At 37.9% G+C, this 16,310-nt stretch overlaps 7 non-coding genes across 7 annotated transcripts; all 7 read left to right on the top strand.

Moving 5' to 3' along the window:
- The first annotated feature begins 1,200 nt into the window (after nt 1-1,200).
- Nucleotides 1,201-1,273, top strand: trnav-aac (transfer RNA valine (anticodon AAC)). The gene has a single exon. It is a non-coding gene; the product is annotated as a tRNA-Val (tRNA).
- A 141-nt stretch (nt 1,274-1,414) lies between these two features.
- trnav-cac (transfer RNA valine (anticodon CAC)) lies at nt 1,415-1,487 on the top strand. Its single transcript has one exon. It is a non-coding gene; the product is annotated as a tRNA-Val (tRNA).
- Nucleotides 1,488-1,620: 133 nt separating this feature from the next.
- Nucleotides 1,621-1,693, top strand: trnav-uac (transfer RNA valine (anticodon UAC)). Its single transcript has one exon. It is a non-coding gene; the product is annotated as a tRNA-Val (tRNA).
- A 989-nt stretch (nt 1,694-2,682) lies between these two features.
- On the top strand, nt 2,683-2,755 carry trnav-aac (transfer RNA valine (anticodon AAC)). Its single transcript has one exon. It is a non-coding gene; the product is annotated as a tRNA-Val (tRNA).
- A 347-nt stretch (nt 2,756-3,102) lies between these two features.
- Nucleotides 3,103-3,175, top strand: trnav-uac (transfer RNA valine (anticodon UAC)). The gene has a single exon. It is a non-coding gene; the product is annotated as a tRNA-Val (tRNA).
- A 6,048-nt stretch (nt 3,176-9,223) lies between these two features.
- On the top strand, nt 9,224-9,296 carry trnav-uac (transfer RNA valine (anticodon UAC)). Its single transcript has one exon. It is a non-coding gene; the product is annotated as a tRNA-Val (tRNA).
- Nucleotides 9,297-15,557: 6,261 nt separating this feature from the next.
- On the top strand, nt 15,558-15,630 carry trnav-cac (transfer RNA valine (anticodon CAC)). Its single transcript has one exon. It is a non-coding gene; the product is annotated as a tRNA-Val (tRNA).
- The last annotated feature ends 680 nt before the right edge of the window (nt 15,631-16,310 follow it).

Here is a 16,310-nt window from a genome sequence, read left to right on the forward strand (position 1 = left end):
TTTTTGTAGGAGGAATTATGTTTCTTTTGACAGAAAGAGGGTTCAGGTGTGGAGTATCTTTATAGCACTGTTCAGTAAACACATAGATATGTTGTTTAATTATGGGATGGAACATTTTGATGAGTCTTTTGTTGAAGGGAGTGGGTTAATTTCACGAGAGGAGAGTGGAGGTATCACTTATAATTTTTGAAAGCACTGTTTTGATATTTTCTTTGTTGATAATTTGATAGGGGGTGAATTGTTCACCTGCCTCTGTTAGTCTAGTGTCTTCTGTATTGTTCTCTGTGGATTGTACTGTAAACAGTAGATTGTACTGTAAATATTGTAAACAAACATTTTTGATAATAAAAAAAAAAAAAAATAAAAAAAAAAATCACGTTCGCTTTACACGTGAAAGGTCCTCAGTTTGAAACCGGGAGGAAACAGTGCTCTTTGACATGTGCAGTAGGTACTGTACTATTAACAGAGAATAGTTATTTTCATAAATGCCTAATTTTGGAAATTTGAACACGTGCCATGAATATCTGTAAAATTCGGTTTACTCCTTGCAGATAATTGTTGAAGCAGTTTCTGTAGTGTAGCGGTTATCACATTTGCTTAACACGCGAAAGGTCCTCGGTTTGAAACCGGGCGGAAACAGAGCTCTTTGACACGTGCAGTAGGTACTGTACTTTCAACAAAGAATTGTTATTTTCATGAATTCTGTATTTTGGAAATTCGAATACGTGCCATGAATATCTGTAAAATTCGATTTACTCCTCGCAGCTAATTGTAGCAGTAGTTTCTGTGGTCTAGTGGTTATCACGTTTGCTTCACACGCGAAAGGTCCCTGGTTCGAAACCGGGCGGAAACAACGCTCATTGACACATTCTGAAGTACCATAGTGGTAACAGAAAATTTCATGAATTCTTTATTTTGGAAATTCGAATACGTGCCATGAATATTTTTAAAATTCGGTTTACTCCTTGCAGCTGAATGTAGCAGCAGTTTCTGTAGTGTAGTGGTTATCACGTTCTCTTTACACGTGAAAGGTCCTCAGTTTGAAACTGGGAGGAAACAGTGCTCTTTGACACGTGCAGTAGGTACTGTACTATTAACAGAGAATAGTTATTTTCATAAATGCCTAATTTTGGAAATTTGAACGCGTGCCATGAATATCTGTAAAATTCGGTTTACTCCTTGCAGATAATTGTTGCAGAAGTTTCTGTAGTGTAGTGGTTATCACTTTCGCTTAACACGCGAAAGGTCCTCGGTTCGAAACCGGGCGGAAACAGAGCTCTTTGACACGTGCAGTAGGTACTGTACTTTCAACAAAGAATTGTTATTTTCATGAATTCTGTATTTTGGAAATTCGAATACGTGCCATGAATATCTGTAAAATTCGGTTTACTCCTCGCAGCTAAATGTAGCAGCAGTTTCTGTAGTGTAGTGGTTATCACGTTTGCTTCACACGCGAAAGGTCCCTGGTTCGAAACCGGGCGGAAACAACACTCATTGACACATTGTGATTTACCGTAGTGGTAACAGAAAATTTCATGAATTCTTTATTTTGGAAATTCGAATACGTGCCCTGAATATCTGTAAAATTCGGTTTACTTCTTGCAGGAAAATCAAGCAGAAGTTTCTGTAGTGTAGTGGTTATCACGTTCGCTTTACACGCGAAAGGTCCTCGGTTCGAAACCGGGCGGAAACAGTGCTCTTTGACACCTGCAGTAGGTACAGAACTTTTAAAAGAGAATAGTTATTTTCATAAATGCCTAAATTTGGAAATTTCAACATGTGCCATGAATATCTGTAAAATTCGGTTTACTCCTTGCAGCGGAATGTAGCAGCAGTGTCTGTAGTGTAGTGGTTATCACGTTCGCTTTACACGTGAAAGGTCCTCAGTTTGAAACCGGGAGGAAACAGTGCTCTTTGACATGTGCAGTAGGTACTGTACTATTAACAGAGAATAGTTATTTTCATAAATGCCTAATTTTGGAAATTTGAACACGTGCCATGAATATCTGTAAAATTCGGTTTACTCCTTGCAGATAATTGTTGAAGCAGTTTCTGTAGTGTAGCGGTTATCACGTTTGCTTAACACGCGAAAGGTCCTCGGTTCGAAACCGGGCGGAAACAGTGCTCTTTGACAAGTGCAGTAGGTACTGTACTTTCAACAAAGAATTGTTATTTTCATGAATTCTGTATTTTGGAAATTCGAATACGTGCCATGAATATTTTTAAAATTCGGTTTACTCCTTGCAGCTAATTGTAGCAGTAGTTTCTGTGGTCTAGTGGTTATCACGATTGCTTCACACGCGAAAGGTCCCTGGTTCGAAACCGGGCGGAAACAACACTCATTGACACATTCTGAAGTACCATAGTGGTAACAGAAAATTTCATGAATTCTTTATTTTGGAAATTCGAATACGTGCCATGAATATTTTTAAAATTCGGTTTACTCCTTGCAGAAAAATCAAGCAGCAGTTTCTGTAGTGTAGTGGTTATCACGTTCTCTTTACACGTGAAAGGTCCTCAGTTTGAAACTGGGAGGAAACAGTGCTCTTTGACACGTGCAGTAGGTACTGTACTATTAACAGAGAATAGTTATTTTCATAAATGCCTAATTTTGGAAATTTGAACACGTGCCATGAATATCTGTAAAATTCGGTTTACTCCTAGCAGATAATTGTTGAAGCAGTTTCTGTAGTGTAGCGGTTATCACGTTCGCTTAACACGCGAAAGGTCCTCGGTTCGAAACCGGGCGGAAACAGAGCTCTTTGACACATGCAGTATGTACTGTACTTTCAACAAAGAATTGTTATTTTCATGAATTCTGTATTTTGGAAATTCGAATACGTGCCATGAATATCTGTAAAATTCGGTTTACTCCTCGCAGCTAATTGTAGCAGTAGTTTCTGTGGTATAGTGGTTATCACTTTTGCTTCACACGCGAAAGGTCCCTGGTTCGAAACCGGGCAGAAACAACGCTCATTGACACATTCTGAAGTACCATAGTGGGAACAAAAAATTTCATGAATTCTTTATTTTGGAAATTCGAATACGTGCCCTGAATATCTGTAAAATTCGGTTTACTTCTTGCAGGAAAATCAAGCAGCAGTTTCTATAGTGTAGTGGATATCACGTTCGCTTTACACGCGAAAGGTCCTTGGTTCGAAACCGGGCTGAAACAGTGCTCTTAAACACGTGCAGTAGGTACAGTACTTTTAAAAGAGAATAGTTATTTTCATAAATTCCTAAATTTGGAAATTTCAACACGTGCCATGAATATCTGTAAAATTCGGTTTACTCCTTGAAGATAATTGTTGAAGCAGTTTCTGTAGTGTAGCGGTTATCACGTTCGCTTTACACGCCCCTTTTTGGAGTTTCAGGAAGTGGAAGAGAAGCAGGTGTCTGAGTGCTTGAGAGAGAATATCGTTTTTTTTTGGAGGTCTAGTTGACTTATAAGTTTGAAAGTTTGTGAGTGACTGTAGTGAAGTTTCTGTGAAACGTTTTTGCTATTGTCCCCCATCAGCGTGAGCTGTTTGGGGGATATTGCTTAAAATAACCGGACGGACAACATGGCTTCGACATCAAGAATACAAACGACGACGAGAAAGGACAACAGTGAAATCAGAATGTTAAACGAAGAACTGAAAAAAAGAACATATGAGAAGGAACTGACGGTGAACGTGGAAATAAGTGGAGAAGGGAAAATAACAACGATGGAATTGCTGAGAGGAATAAAGGAAGTTTGCGGAACAATACTGGGATGTCGAATGAAAGACGGGAATAAGTATGAAGTAACAATGTCTCATGTAAATGGAAAAGAAAGACTAATAGACGGGCTAAAGATAAAGAACTGTCAAATCATGGCTAAAGAACTAGGGAACGATGAGCTGGTGGTGTCCTTTTTGAACTTGCCCGCATACATTACGGATGAGGAGATAGAAGAGAAACTAAAAGGCTGGAAGGTGAAGGCGACCACGCCAATCAAGAGGAGGATGTGGCCAGGAACGGACATTGTAGATGGGACAAGATTTTGCAAGGTAAAGTTTACAGACAATGTGCAATCCTTGCCATATTCTACAAAATTTAACACTGTCGAGGGATTTGAATATTTTCGTGTAATCCACGACAATCAAGTGAAGGTATGTAGATTATGTATTCAGCCGGGGCACATACTTAAGGAATGTCCGGAATTCACATGCCACAAATGTAGTGAACAAGGGCATTATGCCAGAGAATGTCGGAACATAGGAAATGTGTGCAAAATGTGTGACAGACCTAAAGTTAGATGTAGCTGTAATAAGGGAGAAAATCACTTACTTTTGCAAACAATGGACCTCACGTCTGAGGAAGAGGGGAGTGTGCCTATGGAGAGGGAGGATGAGAGTGACATGGAGAGTGTGACTCCAGAGACAGTGGCAGATAAGCTTGAAGAGCCTGTAATGTCTCCTGGCAAAGCACGAGACGCCGTTTTAGTCTCTGCTGCTGACAAGGTGGAACAGCAGCACATGATGGGTGAAAGACATACACAGGTAGAGATGGTGCAAGGTGCTTCTCAGGTGCCTGAGCCAGCTTTAAGCCTGTGTAAAAATTACACCAAAGAGTGGGCTGGGTCCACTGAAGTCACGGGCACTGTTAAAGCGCACTTTTCAAAAGGCTTCCCCGCCGATCCCCCCAAAAATCCAAATAAAGAGACGGATGATGAAATAGATAGTGAGGATCTTCAGTTGTTTGTAAAAAATAAGAGGTCATTGTCGAAAACCAGGGAGATGATGGGTTTTGGAAAAAAGAAAAAGTAGGATTTTTAAGGACTTGTTTGGCTCTGATTATACTTCTGCACACATTCATAATGATTACAGTCGCATCCCTAAATGGTAACAGTTTGAGAAACATGAGCAAATTTGAGCAGGTATTAGTGTCTGTTAAGGCAGACATGTTGTGTTTTCAAGAGACCAATTGGACAGACTCCAAAATGCAGGAGATTAAGAGTAAATGGTCAGATTTAATTTTTTGTAGTCATGGAGGGGATAAAACATGTGGTGTGGCTATTTTGATAAAAAATGATGTGGTGCAAAATGTAAAAGAAATATATGCTGACAATGATGGCAGACTTATTGTAATTGAATTTGAAGTTCAAAATGTAGTTTTTCGTTTAATTAATGTTTATGCTTCAAACATTGAATCTGAAAGGAGAGAAATGTTTCACAAATTAAAAACACTGTGCTCAGAAAACTGTATACTGATAGGAGATTTTAATGTGAGGTGTAGTAGAATGGATGCCTCTAGTTGTGCTAAATTCAGATATGACTCTTCTAGAAATGCATTATGGAAACTTATGAATGAGGAGAATCTAGTAGATATATGGAGGGCTGAAAATCCAAACAGAAGAGTATTCTCTAGAAGGCAGGTGGTTCTAAAGGAATTAAAACAAAGCAGAATTGATTTATGTCTAGCAAAACAAGAATTGGTGCAGAATGTTAAGAAGGTGTCATATACCTTTACAGCATATAGTGATCATGCAGTAATGTCATTTCAAATGGGTTTTGGTGTGGAGAGGAGAGGGGGAGGTGTCTGGTGTTTAAATGCCAGTCTGTTAAAGGAGGAAGGATATAGAAATGAAATTGTTGAATGTATTAATGATGAAATGTCTAATGTACTGTTAAAAGAGAATGTGTGTTTATGGTGGGAGGAAGTGAAAGTAAAAGTAAAAAATAGGAGTATTAGGTACGCAAAAAATCATAACCGTTTAGATAAGCAGAAAGAAATAATGCTTAGGAATAGGATGTTGCATGAACTTGAAAAGGCTGATACGGATCCAGACTATGATGTTGTGAATTATTTGAAAATCCATGCAGAGCTGGGTCGTTATGAAAAAAATAAATGTTTGGGTGCTATTGTTAGGAGCAGGGCACAGTACGCTTTGGAGGGAGAGAAATGTACATCCTTTTTTTTGGGTCTGGAAAAAAGAAAACAAACTAAGAGTTACATTGTAGAGTTGGAAGATGAAAGAGGTGTAAAGGTAAACGATTTTGTTGGGATCTTAGAGACAGTTGAAACCTTTTACAGAAATCTTTACAAAAAGAATGATGTAGATAAAGTGTGTGTTGTAAAAGTGTTGGATACAATTAGTGCCAAAGTATCGCAGGCAGATAGAATGATGTGTGATGAAGAGATTTCGATTATGGAAATCAAGGAAGCAATTGTTAGCACGCAAGGTAATAAAAGTCCGGGTTTGGATGGTTTAACAAATGAGTTCTATAAAGTCTTTGTAGATATTTTGGCACCCATTTTAGTGAGGGTGTTTCATTATATGGAAGAGAATAAGGAAATCCCTGAGTCTATGTCAACTGGAATGTTAACGATCTTATTCAAAAATAGGGGCAGTAGATTAAAGTTAGAAAATTATAGGCCTATTAGCCTTCTAAATTCGGATTATAAGATACTGACTAAAGTGTTAGCGAATAGGATGAAAAAGGTGATTGGGAGTATTATTGAATCAACACAAGCCTACGGCATACCTGGAAGAGATATTTCAGATGTAATTTGTACAATTAGGGATGTTGTTAATCAAATGAAAAATGAAGGTGGTATAGTTTTAAGTTTGGACTTTAACAAAGCTTTCGATAGAGTGGAGCACAGCTTTTTATTACAGACTTTGGAGAGGTTTGGGTTTGGGCCAAAGTTTGTATCTTGGATCAACCTGTTGTATAGTGGGGCTAAAAGTTGTGTTAAATGTAACGGAGTGTTAACAGATACTTTCCCTGTGGAGAGGTCAGTAAGGCAGGGCTGTCCTTTGTCAGCTCTGCTGTACAGTGTTTCTACAGAACCGTTAGCTACATTGATAAATAGTAATAAAGAAGTAAGGGGTGTTGGAATCCCAGGTGGTGGTGTCAGTGTTGTACATCAGTACGCTGATGACACTACTTGTACTGTGAAGGATATAGAAAGTATTGGAAGCATTATGGGGATCATAGATATATATGGCAAGGCATCGGGTGCTAAAGTTAATATAGAGAAGACTGAAATAATGTTTGTTGGGGATATCAATGTAAACGGGTGTGAGATTCCATTCAAGAGCGCAAAGGATTTTATTAAAGTGCTGGGAGTAAACATTGGTGTAAAGGAGAAAGAGGCAAAAGATATAACTTGGACTGGGATACTTAATAAAGTCAAGCTAACGTTGAATTTCTGGAAAAATAGAAAACTAAAGTTACAAGGGAAAGTAATTGTTGCAAATGCTTTGGTATTATCCAAATTTGTGTATGTTTTGGGAGTCCTGGACATGCCGGAGTGGGTCCTAAATGAATTGAATAATGTGGTGTCAAATTTTATTTGGGATGGTAAAGGAGTGAGAATATCTCAGAAAACATTGATTGCTGACTATGTGGATGGAGGTTTAAAACTTGTAGATTTAGATGTCAAAAGAAAAGCTATTAGGATAAAAACAGTAAAGAAATATTTGTATGACAGTGAAGATTATGGCTGGAAACACTTCTTTAGAGTCTACTTAGAGGAGAGTGGTGGTTGTGAGGATAATGGTTTATTGATGGGGCTTAAAAGGGCAATGTTTGAAAAGGTACCAGATTTTTATAAAGAGGTGCTAAATGCATGGGCAGAGTTGTTGCCTAATGTATATTATGAATGTGGACATATTGACCTGATTATGAATCAACCTATATTTCTGAATGAGAAAATCAAGAACAAAGAAAAAGTTTTGTATAATAAAGTATTTATGAGTGCAGGTCTACGGCAAATAAAAGATTATACTTATGAGGTAATTCCAGGGTTTTTACCTGGGGAAGCTATTTTTGACATAATCAATGAATGGGATGAAGAGGTGGGAAGGGGAACAGTGAATAATATGTATGACAAGATAAAGAATAGTATACCAAGAGCATGGGTTGATTTAATAAATAGTGAAGTTGAAAGAGAAGATTTATTTGTATTTCCTAATTTGTTCATTGGTAGCAGTAAGAAGAAAGTACATTTATCTAGTATACCAGTGAAAAGATTGTATAGAATAATGGTAGGAAAAGTGTGTAGAAGGCCGGCTGCTGAGAAATTTTGGAAAGTAGTTTTTCCGGAATTGGATGAAAAAAAGATATGGGGAAATTTAAATGTAAAATATAATAGTAAGGAGTGTGAAAATAATGATTTCAAACTAAGACATAATAGAATATTTACAAAGGTGGTGCTAAAGAAAATTAATTGTGAGATAGAAAGGGAATGCGACGTATGTGGACGTTTCCCGGAAACTCTTATGCATTTGTTTATAGAATGTGAGGATTTAAAATATTTTTTTTGTAAAGTTAAGGAAATGTTATGTAGAAACTGGGGGGGAGATTTCGTGAAAAAGTATGCGTGGGAGGAACTTTTGTTATTTGGAGTGTCTGGTAAATGTGAGGGTGCTAATGTGTGTTTGTTGAATATGGTTTTGAGTTTTGTGAGGTATGCTATTTTTTGTAGGAGGAATTATGTTTCTTTTGACAGAAAGAGGGTTCAGGTGTGGAGTATCTTTATAGCACTGTTCAGTAAACACATAGATATGTTGTTTAATTATGGGATGGAACATTTTGATGAGTCTTTTGTTGAAGGGAGTGGGTTAATTTCACGAGAGGAGAGTGGAGGTATCACTTATAATTTTTGAAAGCACTGTTTTGATATTTTCTTTGTTGATAATTTGATAGGGGGTGAATTGTTCACCTGCCTCTGTTAGTCTAGTGTCTTCTGTATTGTTCTCTGTGGATTGTACTGTAAACAGTAGATTGTACTGTAAATATTGTAAACAAACATTTTTGATAATAAAAATAAAATAAAAAAATAAAAAAAATAAATCACGTTCGCTTCACACGCGAAAGGTCCCTGGTTCGAAACCGGTTGGAAACAATGCTCATTGACACATTCTGAAGTACCATAGTGGTAACAGAAAATTTCATGAATTCTTTATTTTGGAAATTCGAATACGTGCCATGAATATTTTTAAAATTCGGTTTACTCCTTGCAGGAAAATCAAGCAGCAGTTTCTGTAGTCTAGTGGTTATCACGTTCGCTTAACACGTGGAATGTCCTCGGTTCGAAACCCGGCGGAAACAGAGCTCTTTGACACGTGCAGTAGGTACTGTACTTTCAACAAAGAATTGTTATTTCATAAATTCTGTATTTTGGAAATTTGAATACGTGCCCTGAATATCTGTAAAATTCAGTTTACTTCTTGCAGGAAAATCAAGCAGCAGTTCCTGTAGTGTAGTGGTTATCACTTTCGCTTTACACGCGAAAGGTCCTCGGTTCGAAACCGGGCGGAAACAGTGCTCTTTGACACGTGCATTAGGTACAGAACTTTTAAAAGAGAATAGTTATTTTCATAAATGCCTAAATTTGGAAATTTCAACACATGCCATGAATATCTGTAAAATTCGGTTTACTCCTTGCAGATAATTGTTGAAGCAGTTTCTGTAGTGTAGCGGTTTTCACGTTCGCTTCACACGCCCCTTTTTGGAGTTTCAGGAAGTGGAAGAGAAGCAGGTGTCTGAGTGCTTGAGAGAGAATATCGTTTTTTTTGGAGGTCTAGTTGACTTATAAGTTTGAAAGTTTGTGAGTGACTGTAGTGAAGTTTCTGTGAAACGTTTTTGCTATTGTCCCCCATCAGCGTGAGCTGTTTGGGGGATATTGCTTAAAATAACCGGACGGACAACATGGCTTCGACATCAAGAATACAAACGACGACGAGAAAGGACAACAGTGAAATCAGAATGTTAAACGAAGAACTGAAAAAAAGAACATATGAGAAGGAACTGACGGTGAACGTGGAAATAAGTGGAGAAGGGAAAATAACAACGATGGAATTGCTGAGAGGAATAAAGGAAGTTTGCGGAACAATACTGGGATGTCGAATGAAAGACGGGAATAAGTATGAAGTAACAATGTCTCATGTAAATGGAAAAGAAAGACTAATAGACGGGCTAAAGATAAAGAACTGTCAAATCATGGCTAAAGAACTAGGGAACGATGAGCTGGTGGTGTCCTTTTTGAACTTGCCCGCATACATTACGGATGAGGAGATAGAAGAGAAACTAAAAGGCTGGAAGGTGAAGGCGACCACGCCAATCAAGAGGAGGATGTGGCCAGGAACGGACATTGTAGATGGGACAAGATTTTGCAAGGTAAAGTTTACAGACAATGTGCAATCCTTGCCATATTCTACTAAATTTAACACTGTCGAGGGATTTGAATATTTTTGTGTAATCCACGACAATCAAGTGAAGGTATGTAGATTATGTATTCAGCCGGGGCACATACTTAAGGAATGTCCGGAATTCACATGCCACAAATGTAGTGAACAAGGGCATTATGCCAGAGAATGTCGGAACATAGGAAATGTGTGCAAAATGTGTGACAGACCTAAAGTTAGATGTAGCTGTAATAAGGGAGAAAATCACTTACTTTTGCAAACAATGGACCTCACGTCTGAGGAAGAGGGGAGTGTGCCTATGGAGAGGGAGGATGAGAGTGACATGGAGAGTGTGACTCCAGAGACAGTGGCAGATAAGCTTGAAGAGCCTGTAATGTCTCCTGGCAAAGCACGAGACGCCGTTTTAGTCTCTGCTGCTGACAAGGTGGAACAGCAGCACATGATGGGTGAAAGACATACACAGGTAGAGATGGTGCAAGGTGCTTCTCAGGTGCCTGAGCCAGCTTTAAGCCTGTGTAAAAATTACACCAAAGAGTGGGCTGGGTCCACTGAAGTCACGGGCACTGTTAAAGCGCACTTTTCAAAAGGCTTCCCCGCCGCTCCCCCCAAAAATCCAAATAAAGAGACGGATGATGAAATAGATAGTGAGGATCTTCAGTTGTTTGTAAAAAATAAGAGGTCATTGTCGAAAACCAGGGAGATGATGGGTTTTGGAAAAAAGAAAAAGTAGGATTTTTAAGGACTTGTTTGGCTCTGATTATACTTCTGCACACATTCATAATGATTACAGTCGCATCCCTAAATGGTAACAGTTTGAGAAACATGAGCAAATTTGAGCAGGTATTAGTGTCTGTTAAGGCAGACATGTTGTGTTTTCAAGAGACCAATTGGACAGACTCCAAAATGCAGGAGATTAAGAGTAAATGGTCAGATTTAATTTTTTGTAGTCATGGAGGGGATAAAACATGTGGTGTGGCTATTTTGATAAAAAATGATGTGGTGCAAAATGTAAAAGAAATATATGCTGACAATGATGGCAGACTTATTGTAATTGAATTTGAAGTTCAAAATGTAGTTTTTCGTTTAATTAATGTTTATGCTTCAAACATTGAATCTGAAAGGAGAGAAATGTTTCACAAATTAAAAACACTGTGCTCAGAAAACTGTATACTGATAGGAGATTTTAATGTGAGGTGTAGTAGAATGGATGCCTCTAGTTGTGCTAAATTCAGATATGACTCTTCTAGAAATGCATTATGGAAACTTATGAATGAGGAGAATCTAGTAGATATATGGAGGGCTGAAAATCCAAACAGAAGAGTATTCTCTAGAAGGCAGGTGGTTCTAAAGGAATTAAAACAAAGCAGAATTGATTTATGTCTAGCAAAACAAGAATTGGTGCAGAATGTTAAGAAGGTGTCATATACCTTTACAGCATATAGTGATCATGCAGTAATGTCATTTCAAATGGGTTTTGGTGTGGAGAGGAGAGGGGGAGGTGTCTGGTGTTTAAATGCCAGTCTGTTAAAGGAGGAAGGATATAGAAATGAAATTGTTGAATGTATTAATGATGAAATGTCTAATGTACTGTTAAAAGAGAATGTGTGTTTATGGTGGGAGGAAGTGAAAGTAAAAGTAAAAAATAGGAGTATTAGGTACGCAAAAAATCATAACCGTTTAGATAAGCAGAAAGAAATAATGCTTAGGAATAGGATGTTGCATGAACTTGAAAAGGCTGATACGGATCCAGACTATGATGTTGTGAATTATTTCAAAATCCATGCAGAGCTGGGTCGTTATGAAAAAAATAAATGTTTGGGTGCTATTGTTAGGAGCAGGGCACAGTACGCTTTGGAGGGAGAGAAATGTACATCCTTTTTTTTGGGTCTGGAAAAAAGAAAACAAACTAAGAGTTACATTGTAGAGTTGGAAGATGAAAGAGGTGTAAAGGTAAACGATTTTGTTGGGATCTTAGAGACAGTTGAAACCTTTTACAGAAATCTTTACAAAAAGAATGATGTAGATAAAGTGTGTGTTGTAAAAGTGTTGGATACAATTAGTGCCAAAGTATCGCAGGCAGATAGAATGATGTGTGATGAAGAGATTTCGATTATGGAAATCAAGGAAGCAATTGTTAGCACGCAAGGTAATAAAAGTCCGGGTTTGGATGGTTTAACAAATGAGTTCTATAAAGTCTTTGTAGATATTTTGGCACCCATTTTAGTGAGGGTGTTTCATTATATGGAAGAGAATAAGGAAATCCCTGAGTCTATGTCAACTGGAATGTTAACGATCTTATTCAAAAATAGGGGCAGTAGATTAAAGTTAGAAAATTATAGGCCTATTAGCCTTCTAAATTCGGATTATAAGATACTGACTAAAGTGTTAGCGAATAGGATGAAAAAGGTGATTGGGAGTATTATTGAATCAACACAAGCCTACGGCATACCTGGAAGAGATATTTCAGATGTAATTTGTACAATTAGGGATGTTGTTAATCAAATGAAAAATGAAGGTGGTATAGTTTTAAGTTTGGACTTTAACAAAGCTTTCGATAGAGTGGAGCACAGCTGTTTATTACAGACTTTGGAGAGGTTTGGGTTTGGGCCAAAGTTTGTATCTTGGATCAACCTGTTGTATAGTGGGGCCAAAAGTTGTGTTAAATGTAACGGTGTTAACAGATACTTTCCCTGTGGAGAGGTCAGTAAGGCAGGGCTGTCCTTTGTCAGCTCTGCTGTACAGTGTTTCTACAGAACCGTTAGCTACATTGATAAATAGTAATAAAGAAGTAAGGGGTGTTGGAATCCCAGGTGGTGGTGTCAGTGTTGTACATCAGTACGCTGATGACACTACTTGTACTGTGAAGGATATAGAAAGTATTGGAAGCATTATGGGGATCATAGATATATATGGCAAGGCATCGGGTGCTAAAGTTAATATAGAGAAGACTGAAATAATGTTTGTTGGGGATATCAATGTAAACGGGTGTGAGATTCCATTCAAGAGCGCAAAGGATTTTATTAAAGTGCTGGGAGTAAACATTGGTGTAAAGGAGAAAGAGGCAAAAGATATAACTTGGACTGGGATCCTTAATAAAGTCAAGCTAACGTTGAATTTCTGGAAAAATAGAAAACTAAAGTTACAAGGGAAAGTAATTGTTGCAAATGCTTTGGTATTATCCAAATTTGTGTATGTTTTGGGAGTCCTGGACATGCCGGAGTGGGTCCTAAATGAATTGAATAATGTGGTGTCAAATTTTATATGGGATGGTAAAGGAGTGAGGATATCTCAGAAAACATTGATTGCTGACTATGTGGATGGAGGTTTAAAACTTGTAGATTTAGATGTCAAAAGAAAAGCTATTAGGATAAAAACAGTAAAGAAATATTTGTATGACAGTGAAGATTATGGCTGGAAACACTTCTTTAGAGTCTACTTAGAGGAGAGTGGTGGTTGTGAGGATAATGGTTTATTGATGGTGCTTAAAAGGGCAATGTTTGAAAAGGTACCAGATTTTTATAAAGAGGTGCTAAATGCATGGGCAGAGTTGTTGCCTAATGTATATTATGAATGTGGACATATTGACCTGATTATGAATCAACCTATATTTCTGAATGAGAAAATCAAGAACAAAGAAAAAGTTTTGTATAATAAAGTATTTATGAGTGCAGGTCTACGGCAAATAAAAGATTATACATATGAGGTAATTCCAGGGTTTTTACCTGGGGAAGCTATTTTTGACATAATCAATGAATGGGATGAAGAGGTGGGAAGGGGAACAGTGAATAATATGTATGACAAGATAAAGAATAGTATACCAAGAGCATGGGTTGATTTAATAAATAGTGAAGTTGAAAGAGAAGATTTATTTGTATTTCCTAATTTGTTCATTGGTAGCAGTAAGAAGAAAGTACATTTATCTAGTATACCAGTGAAAAGATTGTATAGAATAATGGTAGGAAAAGTGTGTAGAAGGCCGGCTGCTGAGAAATTTTGGAAAGTAGTTTTTCCGGAATTGGATGAAAAAAAGATATGGGGAAATTTAAATGTAAAATATAATAGTAAGGAGTGTGAAAATAATGATTTCAAACTAAGACATAATAGAATATTTACAAAGGTGGTGCTAAAGAAAATTAATTGTGAGATAGAAAGGGAATGCGACGTATGTGGACGTTTCCCGGAAACTCTTATGCATTTGTTTATAGAATGTGAGGATTTAAAATATTTTTTTTGTAAAGTTAAGGAAATGTTATGTAGAAACTGGGGGGGAGATTTCGTGAAAAAGTATGCGTGGGAGGAACTTTTGTTATTTGGAGTGTCTGGTAAATGTGAGGGTGCTAATGTGTGTTTGTTGAATATGGTTTTGAGTTTTGTGAGGTATGCTATTTTTTGTAGGAGGAATTATGTTTCTTTTGACAGAAAGAGGGTTCAGGTGTGGAGTATCTTTATAGCACTGTTCAGTAAACACATAGATATGTTGTTTAATTATGGGATGGAACATTTTGATGAGTCTTTTGTTGAAGGGAGTGGGTTAATTTCACGAGAGGAGAGTGGAGGTATCACTTATAATTTTTGAAAGCACTGTTTTGATATTTTCTTTGTTGATAATTTGATAGGGGGTGAATTGTTCACCTGCCTCTGTTAGTCTAGTGTCTTCTGTATTGTTCTCTGTGGATTGTACTGTAAACAGTAGATTGTACTGTAAATATTGTAAACAAACATTTTTGATAATAAAAAAAAAATAAAAAATAAAAAATCACGTTCGCTTAACAAGCGAAAGGTCCTCGGTTCGAAACCGGGCGGAAACAGTGCTCTTTGACACCTGCAGTAGGTACAGTACTTTTAAAAGAGAATAGTTATTTTCATAAATGCCTAAATTTGGAAATTTCAACACGTGCCATGAATATCTGTAAAATTCGGTTTACTCCTTGCAGCTGAATGTAGCAGCAGTGTCTGTAGTGTAGTGGTTATCACGTTCGCTTTACACGTGAAAGGTCCTCAGTTTGAAACCGGGAGGAAACAGTGCTCTTTGACATGTGCAGTAGGTACTGTACTATTAACAGAGAATAGTTATTTTCATAAATGCCTAATTTTGGAAATTTGAACACGTGCCATGAATATCTGTAAAATTCGGTTTACTCCTTGCAGATAATTGTTGAAGCAGTTTCTGTAGTGTAGCGGTTATCACGTTTGCTTAACACGCGAAAGGTCCTCGGTTTGAAACCGGGCGGAAACAGAGCTCTTTGACACGTGCAGTAGGTACTGTACTTTCAACAAAGAATTGTTATTTTCATGAATTCTGTATTTTGGAAATTCCAATACGTGCCATGAATATTTTTAAAATTCGGTTTACTCCTTGCAGCTAATTGTAGCAGTAGTTTCTGTGGTGTAGTGGTTATCACGTTTGCTTCACACGCGAAAGGTCCCTGGTTCGAAACCGGGCGGAAACAACACTCATTGACACATTCTGAAGTACCATAGTGGTAACAGAAAATTTCATGAATTCTTTATTTTGGAAATTCGAATACGTGCCATGAATATTTTTAAAATTCGGTTTACTCCTTGCAGGAAAATCAAGCAGCAGTTTCTGTAGTGTAGTGGCTATCGCGTTCGCTTTACACGCAAAAGGTCCTCGGTTCCAAACCCTGGCGGAAACAGTGCTCTTTGACACGTGCAGTAGGTACTCTACATTTTTTTTACATTTTAGTCATTTAGCAGACGCTCTTATCCAGAGCGACTTACAAATTGGTGCATTCACCTATAATATCCAGTGGAACAACCACTTTACAATAGTGCATCTAAATCTTTTAAGGGGGGGGGTTAGAAGGATTACTTTATCCTATCCCAGGTATTCCTTGAAGAGGTGGGGTTTCAGGTGTCTCCGGAAGGTCGTGATTGACTCCGCTGTCCTGGCGTCGTGAGGGAGCTTGTTCCACCATTGGGGTGCCAGAGCAGCGAACAGTTTTGACTGGGCTGAGCGGGAACTGTGCTTCCTCAGAGGTAGGGAGGCGAGCAGGCCAGAGGTGGATGAACGGAGTGCCCTTGTTTGGGTGTAGGGCCTGATCAGAGCCTGAAGGTACGGAGGTGCCGTTCCCCTCACAGCTCCGTAGGCAAGCACCATGGTCTTGTA

Source organism: Salmo salar, chromosome 07 (assembly GCF_965601325.2).
Source record: "Salmo salar chromosome 07, fSalSal1, whole genome shotgun sequence".
NCBI lineage: Eukaryota > Metazoa > Chordata > Actinopteri > Salmoniformes > Salmonidae > Salmo > Salmo salar.